The sequence below is a fragment of the Asparagus officinalis genome, unplaced genomic scaffold, assembly GCF_001876935.1.
Source record: "Asparagus officinalis unplaced genomic scaffold, Aspof.V1 AsparagusV1_Un766, whole genome shotgun sequence".
Lineage (NCBI taxonomy): Eukaryota > Viridiplantae > Streptophyta > Magnoliopsida > Asparagales > Asparagaceae > Asparagus > Asparagus officinalis.
The window spans coordinates 29,910-55,632 of NW_017973025.1; the positions used below are offsets into that span (position 1 = coordinate 29,910).

Sequence of the window (25,723 nt, forward strand, 5' to 3'; positions counted from 1 at the left end):
ATGACTGTTAAAATATCTTCCAGGCTTGCACCAGTGGATCGGTATCGCCACTGGAGTTGGTTGGTTGAGTCACAGTGGATCGGTGTCGCCATTGGGATTGGTTAGTTTGTTGAGTCACAGTGAATCAGTGTCGCCATTGGGGCTGATTGGTTGGATCAAAGTAGATCGGTGTCACTACTTTGGTTCCTGAATTTATTTAATTAGATGCACGTAGGGGATATTCGAACAGTTAGTATCCGATGATATGAGCGTTGACTCTGTGTGAGATGTGAACTAGTGACCTGTTATAGAATGACTAGTTACATGATTTGTTACCAGTGGATCGGTGTCGCCACTGGGGTTGGTTTGTTGGGTCAAGGTGAATCGGTGTCGTTACTTTGGTTAGGATTTATGGATTCTTGTGAGATGTAGATCAGTTGTATTTCTTTCATACATAGATCGGGATTAATATTTAATTATTTATAATTCAAGACATATGGTATATACATAAGAGTTTCCTTGTTTGGATTATTTTGCTCAACGTACTACGTCTCGAGTTGTAGATTTTTAAGTATTAATTCCATCTAGTGTATGACCTTGTTACTTGGATGATTATTCTGATTTTTTAGCTGCACGACCTCTTCACCCGATTGATTTTTGGGTTCTTGATTATTATATAATAGTTGTGGATATCACCTAGTTTTTAGTATTCCTGCTACATGCTTCTATTTTTGTATTACTATTTTCCTTGGTCGTTCGATTATTTCTTTCTCCCTTGTGGGATCTTGCCGTGTGCCATGCACGCTGACGTACACATGTTTTCTCTGGTGTACGTCAGATTTAGGAGATGGTAGCCACAGTTCAGAATCATACAAGAGCGAAAGGATTCTCAGTAGGAGTGTCTTGCAGGTGGAGTAGAAGAACAAGCTGAAGCGCAGTAGTTTTCTTCTATAATAGCTGATGAACATTAAAACCCTTTTACCGTACTTTTCTTTAGTTGATGATGGATTTATGATTTTAACAGTACTTTTTTATGGACTATGTATTTCTTATTTTCTAGTTGGACTGTTTTGTAATAAGGGTATGTTTGACTCATACATTTTTATGTCTGGGATGATTTATTGTTGATGATATGTCTATTTCTTATTCTGAATTGTCTTTATATTCTTAATGTTATGATCGGGGACCTGTGATTGAGATTTATGTATTTGACACTTAGTGTATTGGATTGAGAAGAAAAGAAAAAAATGGTAGTGTATATTTCTTCTCAATCTAATATGTCGCGGGCTTGTTCACGTTCTGATTCCCGAGTATTTTGGAAAGCGGGACGTGACAATCAGAGTGGCTCTCATCTTCAAATCCTAACTTTTAGGGTAAGTGACCAAAGCTTTAGCATTCTTCTTCAAATTAAAGTTTCCTTGTTGTTTCTTATATTTTGGTTTAAACTTCCTAATCTTACTTTTAACAAGAAAAACTGTTGGGTTAATGAGCCCCCAATATAGTAATAGCCCCAGATCAGAATTTTGAAGAGAGAAGCCTAAAAATGTATGAGACAATCAGAAAATCTATCAAAGTTTCTATTGCCTTCTAATATTCTCTTCTCATATTAGAAAGATTATGACATATATGAAGAGATGATTAAAGATGATTGGACTCATAGCCCTCAAATGTTAACTGTTTTGGCCCAATTTGAATTCACACAGATTAGTCCAAACCATCTTGACATGGACTAACTTAACTAACTCTAGTCTGATAATCCCAAGCTGTACAGGGATAAGATTCTCCACGAAACAAAATATTAACATGTCCAAACAAAGGAAAGGTAGAAGTACTAGAAAAATGAGCATGGTTAACTTATAATAGGAGACAAATGTGTTGGGTATCAACTTAAACTCCAAGTTAGAATAGTGTTTTTAATTCTTTGTATAACTTCATGAGAATTAGATAGGATTAGAGATCTATCATGATTAGGAGTTTGGGTTTCATCATGATTAGGAGTTTGAATCTTATTCTAACTAGGAAGTTAGGCTAGAGATAGGGTTTTGGTTTCTCTATATATATGTCCTTCTATTGTTAGAGGAAAAAACTAAGAAGAAGAAGTGTAGAGAGAAAGAGAGAGAGGGTTTGACAGCTTTTTGTCAGGTCAAAAGATTGTAATTTAGAGGTGATAGTGGATTAATTTTTATCCCGTGGTTTTTCCCTGTTGAGGATTTTTCACGTTAAATCTTGTGTGATTTTATTTGCTGTGTTTGGTGGCTTTTCGGGGTTTTACGAGATCTAAAAATCCCTACAAGTGGTATCAGAACAGGGTTTGACGGTTCGTAGAGGTTTGATCGGTGCGTGATTCATGAAGGCGTCAGCGGTCAAAGCACGGTGATCAACATTAAGGGGAAAAAAGTATGTAGTGACGGCGCTGTAGTGGGAATACTGTAGCGGGTACTGTTCACGCAGATCCAACGGTTGAGGTTAATTTGTCTTTTGATCGAGAATTTAGAGGCGGATTTTGGTGATCCAGGAGTCGTTCCTAGGGGTTTTCGACATGCTAAGTTTGTTTTTGATGTCAGTTTTATCAAATTCAATCTCTATAGTGACTGATTTGAATTTTGATTGCAGTTAGAGGATGATGACTTCTTCGGGTTCGAAGTTTGATATTCCGCAATTCAATGGTAAGACAAATTTTACAGTATGGTAGTGCACAATTCAAGATATTCTTGTACAGCAGGGTGTTGATCAAGCTTTAGAGGATAAGAAACCTAAAGGATTGAAGGATGTTGAATGGAGTTCTATGCAAAAGAGGGCGGTTAGCATAATTCGTTTGGCACTCTCCCACGAGATCAAGTACAATGTTATGCAAGAGACCACACCAAGGGGGCTGTGGGAAAGGCTCGAGGCGATTTATGCGTTAAAGTCGATGACCAACCGATTATGTTTGAAGATGGAGCTTTATTCGTTGAAGATGGAAGAAGGTACGACAATTCAAGACCACATCAATGCCATTAATCAGCTAGTTTGCCAACTTATGAATATTGATGAGGATATTAAAGAAGAAGAGCAGACGTTACTCCGATTGTCTTCCTTGCCAAAGTCGTACAAGCCGTTAGTTCAGACGATAATTGCAGGGAAGCAGACTTTGAAGTTCGACGATATGATAATACTGTTGACCCTATAGTTTTGATGATGATTTGTCAAACAATTTATCGCTAATATATTCTCTAGTTTTTGTGTTTATGTTTCTCTTTTTAGGTATTTCAACACACGTCAATCAAGCGTTAAAGATTCAAGTTCATATGTGTGGATTTACCTAGGTATATGTTTGGTTTACTTACATATATTGTATGATTATATCTAAGCTCAATATATGTACACTTAACACGATTTTTGACGTTTTCTATCATATAAATGATTTTTCATCAAACGTTGTTACAATAACTTTTATCTCATGTTTACAGCTCTTTCATACTTCATTATATACATATAATACATGCATAATATATATATAAATATTTACAAGCCTTATGTCACGAAAAACAGGTTTTCTGAACACTTTTCAAAAACAGGGAGTTTTCACAAATGAAAATTGATTTTCCAAAAAATTCCTCTTCAAACATGTTATTTCATCATTTAGAAACTTTCCCCAAAGTTTTACTATTTTTAGAATTGATTTGATATTTTTAATGTATTTACAAAACAGCCCAAAAACCTGTCACATAACATATATCAGATTCTGGTCGACCAGTACGGTCGACCGCCAATGTTAATTTTCCTTGATATGGTTTTTATGTGCTCGCGGTCGACCGCACCAGTCGACCGTGAAAACATCCAGAGACCTTCCCGGTCGACCGGTGCGGTCGATCGCCAGCTTTATTTTTTCATACTCTGAGTTTTTGAGCTTCGCGTTCGACCGGACCGGTCGACCGCCGAACTGTCAGAACTCACCAACGGCTAGTTTTGTACAGCTGTTTTTCATATTGGTTTTTTGGTCTTTTACTTATGTTTTTGCTGTTGTATTGGGGTGCTATAAATACCCCATTACTGCTCTTCTTCTATAGATCCAAGAAATCCAAGTTTTGTGTTTAACAAAATCTTAAGTATGTTTAAGAGCTGTTTAAAAGTTGATTTCATCAATCCGTTTTTAAGAGAAGTTTTTCTACAACAAGAAGTGTCATCTACTGTTCTTCTTGTTTGAGAAGTCTTCTAAACTCTTATATAGCTTGCTATTTCATTTTTATTTTATTTAGCTATATTTATTGAGTTTCATTCACTGTTATCACACACACTTGTTAAGCTTAATATTTTCATACCATATAGTGTGGGTTGTGGGGTGTGATTTAGTGAGTGTAAGCTTCATTGTGTTCTCACTTGTTATTTGAGAACAAATCATTGTATTTAACTTTTATTTGTGAGAATCACTTGTAATACACTTGTACACCGAGAGAAGTGTGAGGCGAGAGACGGGGTCGAATCCAATAGGAGTGGTGTCGGTTGACGAACCTAGGGAGAGGTTATACTCGAGCACTTGAGGAGGAGGACACGGGCTAGGTTCCTACACTTAGTGTGTAAAGTGTGATTGCATAGTGTTTGTGTAGTGTGAGAGTTTTTGGTGATCTTGTAAACCGAGTGTGTAGAAGTTTCGGCTTCCAAACCGGATTGTGATAGTGGATATCTCCTCGAGGTGGGGAGCGGGGACGTAGGTCGTGGTGACCGAACCTCGTAAACATATCGTGTGTTTGTGTTTTGCTTAGCGTATTTTTTATTCATCATTATTGTTCATATCCATATCATATTTCTTCTTGCAAGAACAAATTGATCAACTTAATTTTAATTAGCTTTTACTTAGGATTAGATTAGCATAAGACCTTAATCTACATGAGAATAAAAGAATGATAGGAAAGGAGAGCGCATCTAATGGTGGTGAGAGTACACTAGCTTTTGAAGGTTCTAATCGAGGGAGGAGTACGGGAAGATGTGATAATTATTGAGGAAGGTCAAAATCTCAGGCTCGAGACGACAGTGAAAAGGAGTGCTATTATTGCGGAGAGAAGGGTCACATTCAGTTCAGATGTTCCCAGATGCGTGATGATTTGAAGAGTATTAGACAGATGAAGCTTAAATAAAATGGGAAGAAGGCGGACTCTTCAGTGGTTGTGTGTGATGAAGATGTGGTTTTATTGATGCAGAGTACAAGTACTGATGCGCGTAACACTAGGGTGTTAGATTCTACAACCTCTATGCACATTTGCAACAATAAAAATTATTTTAACACATTGAAGACAGATGAAAAATTTAATGACGTGATTGTTGGAATTGACGAGAAGATGAAGGTTGAAGCTGTTGGAAGTGTTCGCCTCAAGCTTCACACTAGGAAGGTCGGAATTCTTCATCATGTGAGATATGTGCCATCGTGTGGTGTTAATTTAATTTCGTTGGGTGAGATGGCATCACGTGGATACAAGTATGTGGGTGAAGGAGAATGGTGCAATGTGTATAAAGATGGTGATTTGATTTTGTGAGGGAGGAAGAGTAGCAACCATATTTGCTATTTAGATGGGTGATCCATTAATAGTGTAGATTACTCTTCTCAGACTCTTGTCCATAAGAGAGAGGTGAAGAACAAAATGAAGAGAGTGAGTTTTTGTGAAGCCGTTGAGACACTTGGAGATTTTTCGTTGAGGGAGGATATGTTGGGTATCAACTCAAACTCCAAGTTAGTATAGTATTTTTAATTCTTTGTATAACTTCATGAGAATTAGATAGGGTTAGAAATCTATCATGATTAGGAGTTTGGGTTCAATCATGATTAGGAGTTTGAATCTTATTCTAATTAGGAAGTTAGGCTAGAGATAGAGTTTCCGTTTCTCTATATATATGTTCTTCTATTGTTAGAGGAAAAAACTAAGAAGAAGAGGTGTAGAGAGAGAGAGAGAGAGAAAGAGAGAGAGAGAGAGAGAGAGAGAGAGAGAGAGAGAGAGAGAGAGAGAGAGAGAGGATTTGGCAGTTTTTATCCGTGCAAAAGATTAGAGAGAGAGAGAGGATTTGGCAGTTTTTATCCGTGCAAAAGATTATAATTTGGAGGTGATAGTGGATAAATTTTGATCCCGTGGTTTTTCTCTGTTGAGGGGTTTTCCACGTTAAATCTTGTGTGACTGTATTTGCTGCGTTTGGTGGCTTTTCGGGGTTTTTACGAGATCTAAAAATCCCTACAAAATGACCTGCCAAAATAAAAAAATTCCACCAAAGCAGAATGAATTGGCAGTCAACTGATCTAACTGGTAAGTCATTAACTTGAGCAAACACTTAGTCTAAGTAGTTTGGTAGCCTTAGAACCTTTAACGTTATTTCCCTAGGAATCTAGGAAATACTATTGCTTAGGTCTTTAGAGCACGGTTTTGAAAGAGAACCAAATTTGGAAGATAGTGAGTCTTTACTCCAACAAACTTGAATTTCTATACAAAGTGAGCCTCTACAAGAAACCTATATTTCTACTCAATGTACATACATTTTGATTACAATAACTACGACAGGGTTGCATCCCAAATAAATTATCTCTAGAAATAAAAAAACTCCACTTTCAGAATAACATCTAAAAGGGCAAAATGGTCAAATTGGCATATTTTTCGAGGCTTGGTGGCATGTTGGTATATTTTTTTTTTAGTTTTATCAGATTGGTAAATTTTTTCAACTCCGACGTCATATAGGCCTTAAATTTGGCCGGAGTTACTGTTTCGGCCAGGGCTGATGCGATTTTTGGCCGAAACAGTAACTAAATTTGGTCGGAATAGTAATTAAATTTGACCGGAACAGTAACTCCGACCAAATTTAAGACCTATATGACATCGGAGTTGAAAAAATATACCAATCTGACAAAACTAAAAAAAAACCAATATGTCACCAAGCCTCGAAAAAATATACTAATCTGACCATTTTGCCCATCTAAAAGATTCATAAATGCCCTACTCCAGATATGTCGTATAAGTCCATGACGATAACAAAATTTAGTGATGATAATAAAATAAGGAAATTCAGTCGACTCCAAGTCGGCCGCCAAAATTCATGCAGGGAGTCTTGTTAAAGTAGCCGAGAAAAGTTTCCTCAAATTAAGCAATCTAAAATCTCTTCAACCTCAAGCTTAGCCCTCTCCTTCAGGACACTACTTATCACCAGCACCCATCCATAAAAAACCCCTCTCCTCCCTTTCGACAATCGGCAAAAAACCTCAACTATCACGTCACACTCCCTATCCCCATAAAACCCCTCGACAAACTTCCTCATGCTCCCCTCCTCGGGCTCATGCCAGTTAAACACCATCTCGTCAAAAACCAACCTGGCCTGTTTAAATTCCTTCGCATCACACAACCCCTCAAAAATCATTTTGTAACTCAGCACATGAAGCCTACACTCTCTTCTCGGCAATTCCTCAAACACCTTAGCAGCATCCGTAGCTAACAACATCAGGTTTAATCCCCTCCTTCTTTTTCTTTTCTTTTCTTTTTCTTTTCTTTTTTACTTTCTCTTTCCTTTTCTTTTGTCTCCCTTTCTCTCAAACCAAACATAGCCTTAGTCTGAGTAGTTTGGTAAACCTTAGAACCTTTTAGCGTTATTTCTCTGATAATCTAGGAAATACTATTGCTTAGGTCTTCAGAGAAACGGTTTTGAAAGAGAACCGAATTTGGAAGAGAGTGAGCCTGTACTCCAACAAACTTGAATTTCTATTACAGGGTGAGCCTCTATAATAAACCTATATTTCTAGTCAAGGTACATACATTTTTATTACAATAACATACATTTTGATTACAATAACGACGACAACGTTGCATCCCAAATAAATTATCTCTAGAAAATTAAAAAAAAAAACATTCTCAGAATAACATCTAAAAGATTCATGAACACCCTCCCCCTCTCCCCCTAAAAGCTTGCATTCCACTAAATTTCACACGAAAATTTCTCATTTATTCTTCAAATTAGCACCATCGATTCTGACATCCAGTGTGGCATGCATGTGCCAAGAAAAAGATGAAAACAATCCATTAGTCCCAAAAAATTAGCTACTTTTCCTTTTTACTAAAAGGGTATATTTTGAGACTATGATGGAATTTTTATCTTTTTTTGACATGTGCTTACCCACTGACATGTTAAAATTGATGGCGCTAATATGAGGATAAAATGAGAAAATTTCAGGTAAGATTTAATGGAATAAAAAGTTAAGGGGGTGATGTGCTATAACTCCTAAAGTGACGGGGGTTACTGCAATAAAAAAGTTGAGGGGGATTTAGTGCAACTCCCTCAAAATTCAGGGGTTTTTTCTCTAATTAACCCTTAGGTTAACATGATATTTATAACTAACATAATACTTGTTTTAAATATCCTTCCGCATAGCCGATATATCGGGCTATTACATCCTTTTATAAGGCTTCCTGCGAAACGATATGGTCTCGATATCCTTTTAACACTTTTTGGAAATTTGGGCTATATATTCCCTACATGGCCGATATACCAACTGATATCTTGGCCGACTCATTTCATTTGTCTTGTTGCAGAACAATATATTGCTTTTGACAATTTTTGGGCACTATATCATAATTTCCCTAATATATCAAGTTACTTTTCAGCCTCAAAAATTGACTGAAATTTTACACTGCCTCTTTGGACTTCTATTGCTTTTAAAAGATTGGTAAATAATCCTAAACATATATTATTTATATCTGTGTATCCTTAGATTCATTAGGTATATTTAGATAATATTTTAGGATATTATATTATATATGCACATCATCTGATGTAGCACTTATATTTACTATATATCTTTGACATTTCCCCGATGTCGGCAATCTGATATGGAGTTTGGTCGTTCAATATTTCCCGATATTCAATTTAAAACCTTGCATACAATCAAAGAGGATGATGATGGTAATCAAAGATGAAACAGAAGAAAAGATGGAATAAGGGGAACTGGGAGGGAGGAGGTCATTTGAACGGCAGTACGAAATCAATGGAAATATTAAGATCTTTAGACAAGTAGCAGTTGCAAAATAATTTTGCAACTATGGCAATTTTATTCTTTTAGTTACCACAATCATTTATTATTTATTAATACAACTTTATGGATTTTTGTTATGTATTGTTAAGGTTAACTTGCTTAGCGATTTTTTCAGGGGGTTTCTCCATCATATACATGCAGAATTAATTCGAACGCATTTCAGCATAAGAATTTATCACTTCCGTCTCAACGGTTCATTCAGTTTACACGTAGGCAATGTCTATACAACGGAGTCTGGCCTTTTTTATCATCAAAAACGCATAGGTGGGCTGTATATGCTGAGAGTGGACAAAAATCTTGGGATTTCCGTAGTTTTTTTCGGACATTGTACTTCTTTAACGGGCCACCAAATCCTGCCAAGGTTGGTATATAGCATATGTTAGTATTTCTTTATTAGTTGATTCTAAAAATTGTGAATTTCTATTATATCCTACCTAATTGTATCCTTTTATTTGTCAAGAACATTGCATCTTTGCTTGAAAAAGTTTCAAGTTCGACATCTATCGAATCAGTAGAGAAAATGGAAACTTCTGATATAGTCCTGGTGGCAGGGGCCACTGGTGGTGTCGGCCGAAGAGTTGTTGACATATTACGCAAGCAAGGGTTGCCAGTTCGTGCCTTGGTATCGTGCTATACTGATATTTCTATATGTTTGTCAAATAAATAATTAGTAGGCCTACTCAATATTATGCAGTGTTTTCTTTCAACAATTAAAAGTCTATGATCATGTCTTGCAGGTTAGAAACAAACAGAAGGCAAGAACCATGTTAGGACCAGATGTGGACTTGGTAAGCTTTGTACATTAAGGTTTTAGTGTTTCATTCCAGATATATTAGAAAACATGGGAGTCATACATTGAGACAAACATACAACAAGTTTAGAATCAGAATCATAAAAGGTTACTGATATTTTTATGATGAATCTTGAGTTATTTATTGGGCCACATATTTTGGCATCAAGCATGGGACAGTCTATATTGTGATGGTGACTCACACATGAGATTTCATTTCCTAGTTCTTTTTTTGCATTGTTGCTTAATTTCTGTTATTTTCAGCATAATTGTCATCATCGTTTGAAAATTTTTCTCATCAAGATGAGATTGACCATGGACATGACTTGAATTCAAGAATTTTCCAAAGAGGGAACCTGCTAAGTTCTATGATCAACTCTTCATCTGACACTTTGGGCCAATTTATGTACAAGCCAACCGTGGGCGTTAAATATTTGGGATTAATCACAAATCCTAAGGGGTTTTTTATGAACGCCTTTGGAATTTTTCGGTTGTTGATCCTATTCAGCCCAAATAGCTAGTAAATGCTGTTTTTTCTGTCTAATATTCAACTGACTCAACCATCACACTTTCAATCTCTTAGGTTGTTGGAGATATTACTAAGGAGGAAACACTAGCTCCTGAATAAACCATCACACTTTCAATCTCTTAGGTTGTTGGAGATATTACTAAGGAGGAAACACTAGCTCCTGAATATTTCAAAGGAGTAAAGGAAGTGATCAATGCAGTATCCGTGATTGTTGGTCCAAAGGAAGGAGATACTCCTGACAGGGAGAAGTATAGCCAAGTATGTCTGCTCCATCAAAAGTAAAAAATGCCCTCTCTTTATGCATACTTGATTCTGAACTTAATTAGCAATGGATTCTTCAAGCCAATAATGGACGTCTTTTTTGTTGCAGGGGATCAAATTCTTTGAACCCGAGGTGGGTAATCAATTTCTCCCGCTATGTATAAGCAGCGCAATTTAGTCTATGAATGGCTCATCCATGTCATTGTCCATTGTATTTTTTTATTAGATAAAAGGAGATTCACCAGAAAAAGTAGAGTATATTGGAATGCGAAATTTGATCAATGCTCTACAGAGTAGAACTGGTCTTCGTGATGGAAAACTTCTGTTTGGACTCAAAGGTACTCGTTCCCCATAGTTGAAGTAGAAGCAGAAGTAGGCGGAGTAGTACTTCTAGTAATAAACGGAACTAATATTTTATTATGATATGTATTAGACAAACAATTTAGCTAAATGGCTAAGTCTATGGGTTATGCACTATATATCAAGCAAACTTAAATACTTAAACAACAATAATAATTTATTAGTCTGGTGATCCCAGGATGAGTACTTATGGTACTTTATATATGTATACATGTGTTGAGTTATTTAAATAGATTAAGTTAATTAGTCAATGTTGTAAGGACCTTTTTGTAAGAATGCATTAATATAAAAGTGAGACCTCTCTATGGAAGAAGAAACCCTAATATTTTCCCCAAAAATACTACATGGTATCAGAGCCATGTGGCGGCTCCTCTACCTCCTCTTGAAGCTATCGGCTTGATTGAAATCACTCACCTGACGACGACGCTGCCTTTCGCCTCCTGTGTGAGAGATCAATCTGTGTCTCTCACAACGACCTGAACTCAACGACCTGATGATGACCTGCACCCACAGTCACCAAGACGACGACGACCTGGACGACGACCTGACCTGGACGACGACTTGGACCTCGACGACCTGGACCTGAACCCACAGCATCAGAGACGACGACGATGACCTGAACCTCCCCTCAGATCTGATCGACCCCTCGGACCTGATGGACTCGCCCTCACCTAGGGTTTTGTAGCCATCGGACTTGATTGAGGACTGGTGAACGGAAAGATCCTCGCTGCTGTCGTTAGGGCTGATGAATCCGAAGCCCTTGGTGTTGATTGAACCACTTCACGGTCCCCTCTAACCGATCGCTGGACTGGGCCATTGGGTCGAGTAGAAGCAGTGGAGAAAACCCTAGTTCTAGGGTTTGAGAGAGACGGAGGAGAGAGAGGAAGTGAGGAAAACCCTAGGACGGAGACTTTGTGAAGAAACAAAAAACTTCGTGAAGCTTAGCTTTCAAGGGGGTGTTTTTCCCTTTTAAATTTAAATTGTTTTCTTGGGTATTGTTGTTGAAAGAGAAGGGAATCCAACTATGAAGAGAGGGGAATCAACTGTGAAGATGGGAACAAGAAACTAGAGGAGTTGAAGGAGATCCTGTGACAAGTTAGGAATTGAAAGAGAGTTTCCTTTTTTTTTTTGAAGGGTAGTCAACTGTGAAGATGAGAACATCTGTGACAAGTCAAGAATTGAAGGAGATCCTGGAGGGGATGACCAGGGTATTTCAGACCAAACTAGAGGAGAATCCTAGTAGGTCAGTCGTGGCGGCACCGGAGTCGGCGTAGGTTATGCAGAGGGTAAAGTTACTGTCTAATGACATCAAGCTTGAGGTGACAAGAAACTATCTGAGTTGGTCTCGAAGGGCATTGTTAAACCTTCGAATCAAAGGACTTGAAAAATATGTGAAGGGGGAGTGCATTGAGCCGGAGAATCAGGCAAGTGCTGAGTGGAACACATGGAGTAACACTAATTCTCTGGTGGTTTCTTGGTTGTTGACATCTGTGTCTCCAACCATAGCTGGGATGGTGGAGTCTATCTCAAGTGCAGCTGATGTCTGGAAGACATTGGAGGGGATGTACTCTAGAGCTGGGAGTGTGATGATGATGATGGAAGTAGAGAAGAAGATTGATGCTACCACACAAGGAGAGAAGACAGTCCACCAGTATGCAGCAGAGCTACGTCACTTATGGGCGGATTTGGATCACTATGATCCGTTATCACTAATAACCTCGACAGATGTTCTTCTGGGAAGACTGTATCTTGAGCGTAGGCGTGTGGCTCACTTTCTCAAGGGCCTGAACCCAAAGTTTGAAAGAATGAGGGCAGCAATATGCCACCTGTCATCTCTCCCCTCCTTGGATGAGGCTATTGCATCGATGGAACAAGAGGAGATCAGACAGAAGGTGATGGTAGGCAAGGCCTCACCTGTTGTCCGCTTAGCATTGGTGGTTTCAGATGCTCACATCAAAGATGATAGAGAGTTACAATTGTAGAAAGAAAGGGCATCTCAGCTACAATTTCCCTCGACCCCGTAATACTGGTGGTAGCCAAGGGGGCAGAGGACAGAGAGGTGGTCATGCAGGTCGAAGAGGCAGGGGACGTGGAGGCCAAGGAGTTGCTCACCTAGCTATGACAAAGGAGTCCCAGACTACTGCTGGGATGACTGGAGCTGAAATAACAGACCTGGAGGAACTACGTCAGTTCAAGCTTCAATCTGAGAGTTTGAAGGGCAAGGGACAAGTCACTCGGGATCTGGATAACACTACCTACTTTGGTAACTTTGTTGGTTATGCTCATGCTCACAAAGGTACACGGGTTCAGGCACTTGCATCCACTAAAACTCATGTTGATTGGATCATAGACTCAGGTGCATCTAGGCATATCATAGGAGCATCTAGTGAGTTTGCATTATATTATCCGAGTAAGCATATGTATCTTGAGACAGTTCAGACTGCTGATGGGACATCCCAACCCATCAAGGGTACTGGTTTGGTCCATTGCACTTTATCTGTTTTATCTTATCATCTGTATTGCAAGTTCCTTCATTTCCTGTTAACTTACTCTCTGTTAGTTCCCTCATTGATCAATTAAATTGCACTGTGTTATTTGATCGAGATATGTGTGTCTTTCAGGAGAAGGAAACGAGAAGGAGAATTGGGACTGGCATCAGGCGTGATGGTCTTTGGTACTTGGGTAAGGAGACTGCAATGATTGCTACTGTTGTTAGTGGAGGGCCAAAGGCAAAAGCAATGATTCAACATTGCCGACGAGGTCATTTATCTTTTGATAGTTTGAGTAGATTAGAATCTAAGATAATGAAGAAAGTGGATAGAAAAGAGTTGTTTTGTAATGCTTGTGAACTTGGAAAACATACTTGTTATACTTATAAAATTATTAGCCTTCGAAGTTTTGAACCATTTGTACTTGTTCATTCTGATATTTGGGGACCATGTCCTACTACCTCTATTAGTGGTTTTAGATGGTTTGTTACTTTTATTGATTGTTATTCACGTATGGTCTGGATATACATGATATTAGTGGTTTTAGATGGTTTGTTACTTTTATTGATTGTTATTCACGTATGGTCTGGATATACATGATGAAGCAGAAATCTGAGATGGTTTGTTACTTTTATTGATTGTTATTCACGTATGGTCTGGATATACATGATGAAGCAGAAATCTAAGGTTTACAGATGTTTTTAAGATTTCTCGGCTTATGTGAAGAAACAGTTTGGAGTGCAGGTAAAGATTCTTCGAACAGATAATGGGACCGAGTATGTCAATAAGGAGTTTGCGACTTTCATCTCTAGTCAAGGAATTCTTCATCAAACCATATGTCCAGACACCCCTGCTCAGAATGGGTTGGTTGAACGCAAGAATAGGCATCTACTGGAAGTGGCACGCTTATTGATGTTTACAATGAATGTGCCTAAGTTTTTATGGAGTGAAGCTGTTTTGACGGCAGCTTATTTGGTCAACAGAATGCCATCAAGAGTATTAGCGATGAAGACACCATGTGAGATGCTCTTGGGCTCGAATATTTTTGTTATTCCACCAAGAGTGTTTGGATGCACATGTTATGTGAGAGATCACAGATTGATGGTGAGTAAACTGGATCCGCAAGCAGTTAAATATATCTTTGTTGGCTACTCATCAAGTCAAAAAGGATACAAGTGTTGGTGTCCTACTGAAAGAAGATTGTTTGTCAGTATGGATATGATTTTTCGGGAGTTTGAACCTTTTTATGGGAGAAGACGGAGTTGAGTTCCTTGTTTGGAGATGGCTCTACTGATGCTAGTAGAGAGGGGGAGAATGAGAATGAGAATGAGAATGACATCATGGTTGGGATGATTCCATGTCCTCTTGAGTCATCGAGTAGTGGTGGTGACTCAGGAGTTGGCAGTCAAGGTCAGGGGGAGCTGAGGGTATACACGAAGAGACAGAAACAGCATCATGAGCCGCCTCCTGTGCCTGTGCTAGTACCCACAAATGTTGATGTCCCAAGTCCCTCCTCTCCCGTGCCTTCCTCATCTTCTCCACTTGAGTCGATAGGTAATAATTCCTTCCCTGATACTTCTAATACTCCTGTCTTACCTCGCAGAACCTCTAGAGTCAATGCTGGAAACCCTCCAGCTAAGTTTGGTAGTTGGGATACTGACATTACGAATTACATTTCATATGCATCCATTCCACCTACATATAAGTCATTCATTGCATCATTGTATTCAGTGCCTATACCTAACAACTGGCAGGTAGCTAAGCAAGATCCTCGGTGGTTGAGTTCTATGCATGAGGAACTTCAGGCCTTGAAGAAGAATGACACATGGGAGCTGGTACCTTTGCCACCTGGGAAGCGTGCTGTTGGATGTAAGTGGGTGTATACGGTTAAGCAAACTCTAGAGGGCAAAATCGACAGATACAATGCCAGATTAGTTGCTAAAGGTTATAGTCAAACATATGGCATTGACCATGACGAGACATTTACTCCAGTAGCAAAGATGAGTACTGTTAGAGTGTTGGTATCATGTGCTGCCAACTTCAATTAGCCACTACATCAGATAGATGTCAAGAATGCCTTTTTGCATAGAGATCTCCAGGAGGAGGTGTATATGAAGATTCAAACTAGGTTGTGTTACTTCTCAAATGGTTGGGAAGGTGTGCAAGTTGAAGAAATCTTTGTATGGGTTAAAACAGTCTCCGAGAGCATGGTTTGACAGATTCAGGTTGGCAGTCAGTGGTATGGGATACAAGCAGTGCAATGGGGATCATACTGTGTTTTACAGGCACTTCAAAACTCGTATCACTATCCTGGCGGTCTATGTTGATGATATTATAATCACTAGAGATGATGCTGAGAAAATCCTACGGTTGAAGAAGAAATTATGAGAGGAATTTGAAGTTAAAGATCTGGGACAGTTGAAGTACTTCCCCGGAATTAAAATTGTAAGGTCGCGAAAGGGTATAGTACTTTCTCAGCGGAAGTATGCTCTGGATCTTCTATCAGAGACAGGGATATCGGGGTGCAGAGTTGCATCTACTCCCATCGAGCAGAATCATAAGATGTGTGTTGAGGGTGGTGACCCGGTGAGTAAAGAGCAATATCAAAGATTAGTTGGACGACTTATATATCTATACCATACGAGACCTGATATTACTCATACAGTGAGTGTGGTGAGTAGATATATGCATGATCCCAGAGAGCAGCATATGGAGGCAGTCCGCAGAATTCTTAGGTATATTAAAGGAAGCCCAGGAAAGGGGTTATGGTTCAGGAGTTCTGGACATCTGAGAATTGAAGGCTATTGTGATGCTAATTGGGCGTGTTGTATGAATGATCGTAGGTCCACTACAGGCTACTGTGTATTTGTTGGAGGCAATCTCATATCTTGGCGTAGCAAGAAGCAAGATGTGGTGGCCAGGTCTACAGCTGAGGCTGAGTACAGGGCTATGGCAGTTAGTCTGTGTGAGTTGATGTGGGTCAAAAATATATTATCTGAGTTGCGCCTGTTTAGAAGAGACCCCTTACAACTTTGGTGTGATAACAAATCGGCGATTAACATTGCAAACAATCCAGTTCAGCATGATCGCACCAAACATGTGGAGATTGATCGCTTCTTTATCAAGGAGCAACTGAATAGAGGAGCTCTGACTTTGAGCTATGTGAAATCAGAAGAGCAGTTAGCTGATTGTTTAACAAAAGGATTAGGTTCTAGAGAGTATGATATCTTTTGTAACAAGATGGGGATGATTGATATCTATCGCCCATCTTGAGGGGGAGTGTTGAGTTATTTAGATAGTAAGTGAATTAGTCAATGTTGTAAGGACCTAATTGTAAGAATGCATTAATATAAAAGAGGGATCTCTCAATGAGAGAAACTAACCCTAATTTTCCCAAAACACTACAGCTATATCAAGCACAAACATTTGGCTTTTGTCAAACACATTGTTGCTAAATGTTAGCAGGTAAGTAAGAGATATATTTCATACAAATATAAATTTTGTATGTACATTTAGAAGCTATTATTCATTTCTGATGTTTGCAGATAACTAAGATTTGTTTGAATGTACATTTATAAGTTCCCATATATCCATGTACAAAACTATCTCATAGTTTCAACGATTGGCCATAGAGTACACTAGCACTGATTTTATTGTTAAAACTCATTTCTCTTTTGATTCTTCTTGGAAACTTCACCTTTTGTTTTGAGTAAAGAAGAACTTCACCTTACATCATCAATACGGAGATGATGAAAGATCGTTTCAAGCAATAAAATGAGAACCTGCAAATTTGAGTTCCTGAGCATATAAGCTATCCCGACAGTGACAGAATTAAGAGAGAATGCCAAAAAGATGGCTACATATTTGATGACTCAAGTTACCACAAACATATCATTTCGCACAGTTAAATGGGAACTAATAGTGGCAGTTCCGGAACAGTTTCCCCACGGTAAAGTGAAGTAACTATCTACAGACACAAATAACTATACAAGATACAGATTAAAATTTTAGAACTTGGCTGGAGAACAAGTAAACTTAGTCCAATGTGCAAAACACGACAAAAGCAAGTGTAAAACTGTAAATGAAACAGTTAACAATCTTATGAAAGTGCATATTTAAATAAATAACAACCTCGTGTTCCTCACGTCCATTGGGTGTCTCCAGTTCCATTTCAGCAAAGAAAGCCTCCAAAACAAAAGCTACAACCTGAAATTAAAGAAGCTGAATATATTAGTTGCAAAGTTTGATGCTAATTTGTAAAATGGTCATACTTTGGACAGAAGGGCATCATCAACAGATGAATACTCTTTTTTTCCATCAAAATGGGGCAGCCGTGAACCATCATTGAATAAGAAAACTCCACAAAATGAAGATATGCAGATAAATATCAATCTTAGGAACTTATTCCCTGAAAAGAAGTGGACTTGCGCTATGGGTCAATTTTAATCCTTGCAAGGGTAGAGTTGGGACAAACCATGGATGGCAGACGCAACAAAAAGAAATCTTATTTCAAAAATTAAAAAAAAACAAAGAACTTTGTATTTGAGTATCAGTGTAATAAAACAAACGATAGTTACCATCTACTGTGTGAGCAGTTGCGAACTTTTCAGAAAATAGATCCATAGTTTTGCTTTTACTTAATAAGATAAGATTGGTTTGGTTAAAGGCTTGATTCTCTATTTATAAATATTTACATATTTAAAATGTTAACAATGTCTTTCATGTGTGTAAATGAATTTATTTCATAAGGAAACACCAAGTTGAATAAAGAAATTAATATCGACCCTTTTTTTGAAATAAGGGGCGGGATTCAAAGTCAAAAGACCTCAGCTGATTAGACAGCAGCCAAAATAGTTGTCTACAAAAAAATAAAAAAATAAAAAATAAAAAAACAAAAAAATACAGCCTACATCCCAACCCAAAAAACTCGACCCATAATAGTAAATGGCCAAAATATCTCTTATTCAAATGTTCATACAATTGTTTTGAATTCTAAGTTATATTCAAAATTTTCTCTTGAGTTCGGTTAAATAAATCCATGTGCCTCACATCTAAGTCATGAGTTTCAATAATTCAGCAAGTTGCTCAACATCATGAGGTATTAGAAAAAATATATAATATTATGTAAACATGATTATTAACATATGTTCAACTTATATGAAGTATGGTCTTAAGAATATTCTTTTAATTGGAATCTTATTTATAACTTTAGAATTATTTATTTTCACATGTTCTTAGTAAAATTTGTTTTGAATAATATATATATATGTATATTAGAAAATATGGAGTAATATAAAGTATACACCTCTTTAAGGTTTTTTTTTATTTGAAATTTCCTACAATTTATATATTTAAATTTAACAATAAGTTGTTCATGAATTCTAATTCACACTTAAATTTCCAAGACCTTTCCCTGAAACCTTAGTGTGCCTTATTTCTAGAATAATGATAATGGAGTTGAGTTCCTTGTTTGGAGATGGCTCTACTGATGCTAGTAGAGAGGGGGAGAATGAGAATGAGAATGATATTGTGGTCGGGATGATTCCATGTCCTCTTGAGTCACCGAGTAGTGATGGTACATCGCCGAGTAGTGATGGCGACTCAGGAGGAGCTGACAGTCAAGGTCAGGGGGAGCTGAGAGTATACACGAGGAGACAGAAACAGCAACATGAGCCGCCTCTTGTGCCTATGCCAGTGCCCACAAATGTTGATGTCCCAAGTCCCTCCTCTCCAGTGACTTCTCCACCTGAGTCGATAGGTAACGAGTTCTTCCCTGATACTTCTAATACTCCCGTCTTGCCCCGCAGAACCCCCAGAGTTAATGCTGGAAAACCTCCAGCTAAGTTTGGTAATTGGGATACTGACATTGCGAATTACATTTCATATGCATCCATTCCACCTGCATATAAGTCATTCATTGCATCATTGCATTCAGTGCCTGTACCTAACAACTGGCAGGTCGCTAAGCAAGACCCTAGATGGTTAAGTGCCATGCAAGAGGAACTTCGGGCTTTGAAGAAGAACGAGGAACTCCAGGCCTTGAAGAAGAATGACACATGGGAGTTGGTACCTTTGCCAGCTGGGAAGCGTGCTGTTGGATGTAAGTGGGTGTATACGGTTAAGCAAACTCCAGAGGGCAAGATCGACAGATACAAGGCCAGATTGGTTGCTAAAGGCTACAGCCAAACATACGGCATTGACTATGATGAGACATTTGCTCCAGTAGCAAAGATGAGTACTGTTAGAGTGTTGGTGTCATGTGCTGCCAACTTTAATTGGCCACTACATCAGCTAGATGTCAAGAATGCCTTTTTGCATGGAGATCTCCAGGAGGAGGTGTATATGGAGATTCCACCAGGCTTCGTTACTTCTCAAGTAGCTGGGAAGGTGTGCAAGTTGAAGAAGTCTTTGTATGGGTTAAAACAGTCTCCGAGGGCATGGTTTGATAGATTCAGGTTGGCAGTTTGTGGTATGGGGTACAAGCAGTGCAATGGTGATCATACTGTGTTTTACAGGCACTCCAAAACTCGTATCACTATCCTGGCGGTCTATGTTGATGATATTGTAATCACTGGAGATGACGCTGAGGAAATCCTACTGTTGAAGAAGAAATTGGGAGAGGAATTTGAAGTTAAAGATCTGGGGCAGTTGAAGTACTTTCTCGGAATTGAAATTGCAAGGTCGCGAAAGGGTATAGTGCTTTCTCAGCGGAAGTATGCTCTGGATCTTCTATCAGAGACAGGGATATCGGGGTGCAGAGTTGCATCTACTCCCATCGAGCAGAATCATAAGATGTGTGTTGAGGGTGGTGACCCGGTGAGTAAAGAGCAATATCAAAGATTAGTTGGACGACTTATATATCTATACCATACGAGACCTGATATTACTCATACAGTGAGTGTGGTGAGTAGATATATGCATGATCCCAGAGAGCAGCATATGGAGGCAGTCCGCAGAATTCTTAGGTATATTAAAGGAAGCCCAGGAAAGGGGTTATGGTTCAGGAGTTCTGGACATCTGAGAATTGAAGGCTATTGTGATGCTAATTGGGCGTGTTGTATGAATGATCGTAGGTCCACTACAGGCTACTGTGTATTTGTTGGAGGCAATCTCATATCTTGGCGTAGCAAGAAGCAAGATGTGGTGGCCAGGTCTACAGCTGAGGCTGAGTACAGGGCTATGGCAGTTAGTCTGTGTGAGTTGATGTGGGTCAAAAATATATTATCTGAGTTGCGCCTGTTTAGAAGAGACCCCTTACAACTTTGGTGTGATAACAAATCGGCGATTAACATTGCAAACAATCCAGTTCAGCATGATCGCACCAAACATGTGGAGATTGATCGCTTCTTTATCAAGGAGCAACTGAATAGAGGAGTTCAGACTTTGAACTATGTGAAGTCAGAAGAGCAATTAACTGATTGTTTAATAAAAGGATTAGGTTCTAGAGAGTGATATCTTTTGTAACAAGATAGGGATGATTGATATCTATCGCGATATCTATCGCTCATCTTGAGGGGAAGTGTTGAGTTATTTAGATAGATTAAGTTAATTAGTCAATGTTGTAAGGATCTTTTTGTAAGAATGCATTAATATAAAAGTGGGACCTCTCTATGGGAGAAGAAACCCTAATATTTTTCCCAAAAACACTACAACATGTATGTTTTAAGGCAATTTATCTGGAAAACTTTTTTGGGGTGCTCTGGATGATGTTGTCATGGGAGGAGTAAGTGAAAGTACTTTTCAAATTGATCCATCTGGAAGTGAGGACGGAGGACCAACTGGGTTATTTAAAGGTATGACAGTCCACGCTACTCATGCTTGCAGCGAAGTGCAAAGAATACACGAATGAGAAGCATCAAGTGACTGGTATATGTTATAGAAATTAATCCTTCTAACTGAAATTATTTCTTCTCCTTTAGGTACTGTATCAACTGCAAACAATGGTGGCTTTACTAGTATCAGGACAAAGGTGACTAATATATTTCTATCCTAATATAGTTTTCCTTCTTATTTGAGAAGAGGTGTATAATTGAAACTGTGATCATTTTCTATTTCCATACTTTCTATCCTAATATGCTTGTGGATTATAATGTTTTTTTTAAGCAACAAACATATCTAAAGATGAATGTACTAGAAATGAGACTCTATAATAACCAAATACAAATACTCTAAGAATTCATCTATAAGAAGTTAGAGGTTACTCTCGTCGAAGATAAACATGAGGGAGAATCAATTAAGACAAGTCAGCTGTATGCAAGAGATCCTACTAAATGCACTAGTTAGGGGAAGTCATTGGAACACAATCAATGAAGCAAGGGATACTAGAGGTGCAAATGTTGACTTAATGGAGGAGATTAATCTTTAATAGAACTTAATGGGATAAAATGATTCTTGTGCAGTCCTGAAATTTTGGTATAAAGGCTTTGCCATCATTGTTGTTGTCATGCATTGAAAATAGAAATTTAATCCTTAAACAGCATTACTTTGGATTTGCTTAATTTGGAGTTTTACCTCGCCATTTTCCCTTCTTTCAGGATCACTGGTGCTTTAGTTTCTCCTATTTAGATGTTATTTCTTGCTCATTTGTCACAATCCACATTTTAACCCTGTCCCTTGTCAATGGACTCGGTGTTTACTTCTTTAGAACCCTGGCCAGTTTGCCACAATTTCACTGGTAACTACTTGGCTCGATGACTCAAAAATGTCTCAACTTAGTAGTAAATTTGTAGTAGCCAAACACCTTTGACCAAAATATTATGAAGAATTTTGTATTGAGCGATACTTCTGGAATCATAGATTACTAACTTTTCTTCTTTTCTTCTTGCCAAGGAGTTTTCATTCTTTTCTTACAGAGCACATGCATATTTAGTACATTACTTATAAACACTAATCAACCAAATACTATTATCAACCTTTTCAGAACTTTTCTATACCTGAGGACCTTTCAGCCTATGGTGGTATTGAAATGAGGGTCAAAGGTGATGGTCGTCGCTATAAGCTCATTGTGCACACTAGTAGTGACCGGGATACTGTTGGATATACAGCAAGCTTTGACACTAAGGATGGGCAATGGTAGACGGTATGTTATGCTTCCCCTTGAATAACATTAATTATTTAATTTATATTATCACGAAGTCTCATTGTCTTATCTACTCTGCTTCAGATTAAAATACCTTTTTCTTCATTAAGGCCTGTATTTCGTGCTCGGACCAAGGATGATGCTCTGCCCTTTGATCCAAGCCATATTTTTTCGCTGCAGGTAAGCTTTTTCAATTCTTTTTCTATCCAAATTTCCTCACTATTAGTTGCTTACTTTCATTTCATTAGTTTTATTGTACTTCATTCGTTGCAGCTAATGTACAGCAAGTTTGAATATGATGGGAAACTCAATCCAACTTTTGTCGAAGGTGCATTTCAGCTTCCATTCTCAAGTATAAGAGCTTACATGAATGAGCCCCTCGCACCCAGGTCTAAGTTCTTCATTAGTATTTGATAATCTCAACCATAATACTTGTAAGAATTTTTTTACATGCATACCCTCTGAAAATCAGCACTTTGCTTCGCTACCTTCTGAAGTACTAATTGAGTAATTATGTTTACACCCTTAACAAAATCAAGGTTGCTGAAAGTTGTATACGTCTGTCAGTTAAATACAAGCGAACTATAGTTGATTGTTAATTAAATATGCTAAAAATTCTTTAGAAGTTTGATATTTGGTAGAGTAGGAGCATGAAAATGCGCTAGCTTCCATTTCATCAACAATCTTACCCTTTATGCTTAATCTTACCATATTTAAATCGGTTTTTTTGACTAGTAGAAAAATGAACAAACTAGACGGAATTTTTTTCCGTCTAGTTTGAGCCAAACTAGACGGAAAAAAATTCCGTCTAGTTTGTTCCTTCTAGTTTAAATCAATCTAGACGGAAATTTCCGTCTAGATTGACAAACTAGACGGTTTTTTATTTTTTTAAAATAGACACTCAACCTAACGGAAATTCCGTCTAGATTGCCTAAAAAAAATTACCGACCCTCTTTTTTTCATTTCCCCGCCTATTTTTTCATTTCTCCGCCTCTTTTTTCTCCCCTCCATCTAAATCCCGGGCCAAACTCTCTCTCTCTCCACAAATCCCCGAATCTCTCTCTCTCTCCAAACCCCCAAATCCCCCTCATGCCCCCTCCACCTGCACCTCCACCGCCGGAGCTACTTGGGCCGGACTTTTCAATCTGGTCAACCAAAAGCGCCCCCCCTCTCGCGGGTACAGCTCGAAAATTCCCCTCGTTCTTCCCTATCAAAAACCCTAACCCTACCTCTCTTCTTGGTTCCGAACTCCGATCCATGACGCATCGATCTCTCCCCCTCCTCAAAACCCTCCTCCGATCCCGCCTAACCTCCTCCCGCTCCGTCACCTACATGCCCCGCCCCGGCGACCGCGCCCCTCGCCCCGTGACCCTAATCCCCGGCGCCTCGTTCTTCTTCCTCTGAATCTCTTGTAGAGAGAGAGAGAGAGAGAAAGCGATTCAAAAATGGTTCAGAGGTTGACCTATCGCAAGAGGCATAGCTATGCCACGAAATCGAACCAGACCCGCGTCGTCAAAACCCCTGGTAACAATCTCTCAAGTTTACTTATCAGTTCTTGTTAAAAAATGTGCTTTTGTCCAAATTGATTTATCCATGAATGAACCTGTAGTTTTCATTTTTATTGGATGGATGAAGTCGTCAATTGTTTAAAGTTTCTTGTGCTTGTTTTTGTCAACCAAAATGGAGTAATTGGAATGCTGTAGAAACTAATGCAAGGATAATGTTAGCTTAATTAACATCCTGTCTTTGCTGTGTCTGAACTTGTCTGTGATTTCTAATATGATGGCTTATATAGTTATATCTTGTTATAGGTGGGAAACTTACCTACCAGACTGCCAAGAAGAGGGCGAAAGGACCAAGGTGCCCTGTGACTGGAAAGAGAATCCAAGGGGTATGTGATGCTATCCTTCCCATACTATGTTTTTCTTTTTATCTTTTGATGTGTGGTTGAAGCATCTTCATTTATGTCATTGTTTACTTCGTCGCTGGATCTTAGATGTTTCTTTTAAGTTGCTTTTCCGTTGCGAACTCATGAATGGTTTTAGCGCTTGTTTCTTAAACCAGCAAACGGTTTATATCTTTGCTGCTATGGATTCATTTCTATGAGAAGCATGTATCATGTTACAAACGGTTTATATCTTTGCTATAGAGACCACCGGTATTAGAGGATCGTGAAGTAACTAACAATATCATGTTACATAATGTCTCCAGGAACTTCTCAACAACAATAGGAAATAGTTTATACTCGTATACCTTATTGGAGTATTTCCGTGCTCAAATGATCAGAACCGGTCCAAAGATGTCTCAAAAAAGGCAGTATTTGGGCTCAAAATCTTTCTGACCCTTCCCAATATGTGGGAGAGGGGTTAACTAGGTGAGGGATCGAACCATTGATTGATCTGAATTCGTTTCGATGCTTAATTTAGCTCCAATTTGAATTCTGGTTCGAATTTGGTTCAAACTGGTTCGAAATTGACCCAAACTGGTCCAATCTAACTCAATCTGGTTCAATCTGGCCTATTCTGGCTCACTCTGGTCTGGTCTAGTCCAGCCAGGTTCAATCTGGTTCAATTGGGCTCATTCTGGCTCAATTTGGCTCATTCTGGCTCAGTCTGGTCCAATTTGGCTTGGTCTGGTTCAGTCTGGTCTGGTCTGGTTCAGCCAGATCTGGTTTAAGGCTATAAAAGAGGGTTTTTTGGCTTCTTTTTTCTTCTCTTCCTCCTCTCTTCTAGGGCCGGCCCCCCCCTCTTCCTCCTTTTTGAGTTTTCTCTTCCCTCGAGCGTCTTTTCTCCTCGAAACTTTGATATTTATCCGAGATCTGGGTTTCCTTTTGATCTTTGACTGAGAGATCCTTCAAAAAATCATTTTTTAGAATTCCTCTCAGACCCCTCGAGCACGTGGTGAAAGTTTCCTAAAAGGTCTCATCTTCGTTGGATCTCGAGCCTTTCTTCAGGTAAATCTTCCACAATTTGGATCTTTTTCATGCTCAATTTAATTCATGCATTTGTGGGGTTATATGTGAGGGTTGAGGGTGTGATTTGATGCCTCGAGCTAATCTTTCAGGGGGGTAAAAATGCAATTTTGAGGGGTTTTTATGCAAAAATTAGGGCTGAAATTATTTTTTGAATCTAACCCTTTGAGTTATTTTGCAGGCCGTCATGTCTCGCGCCTCGAGAGGTCGTTCCCCTGCCATGTCGGTTGA

At 38.7% G+C, this 25,723-nt stretch overlaps 1 pseudogene; it reads left to right on the top strand.

Moving 5' to 3' along the window:
- Positions 1-24,412, top strand: LOC109828145 (annotated as a pseudogene).
- The last annotated feature ends 1,311 nt before the right edge of the window (positions 24,413-25,723 follow it).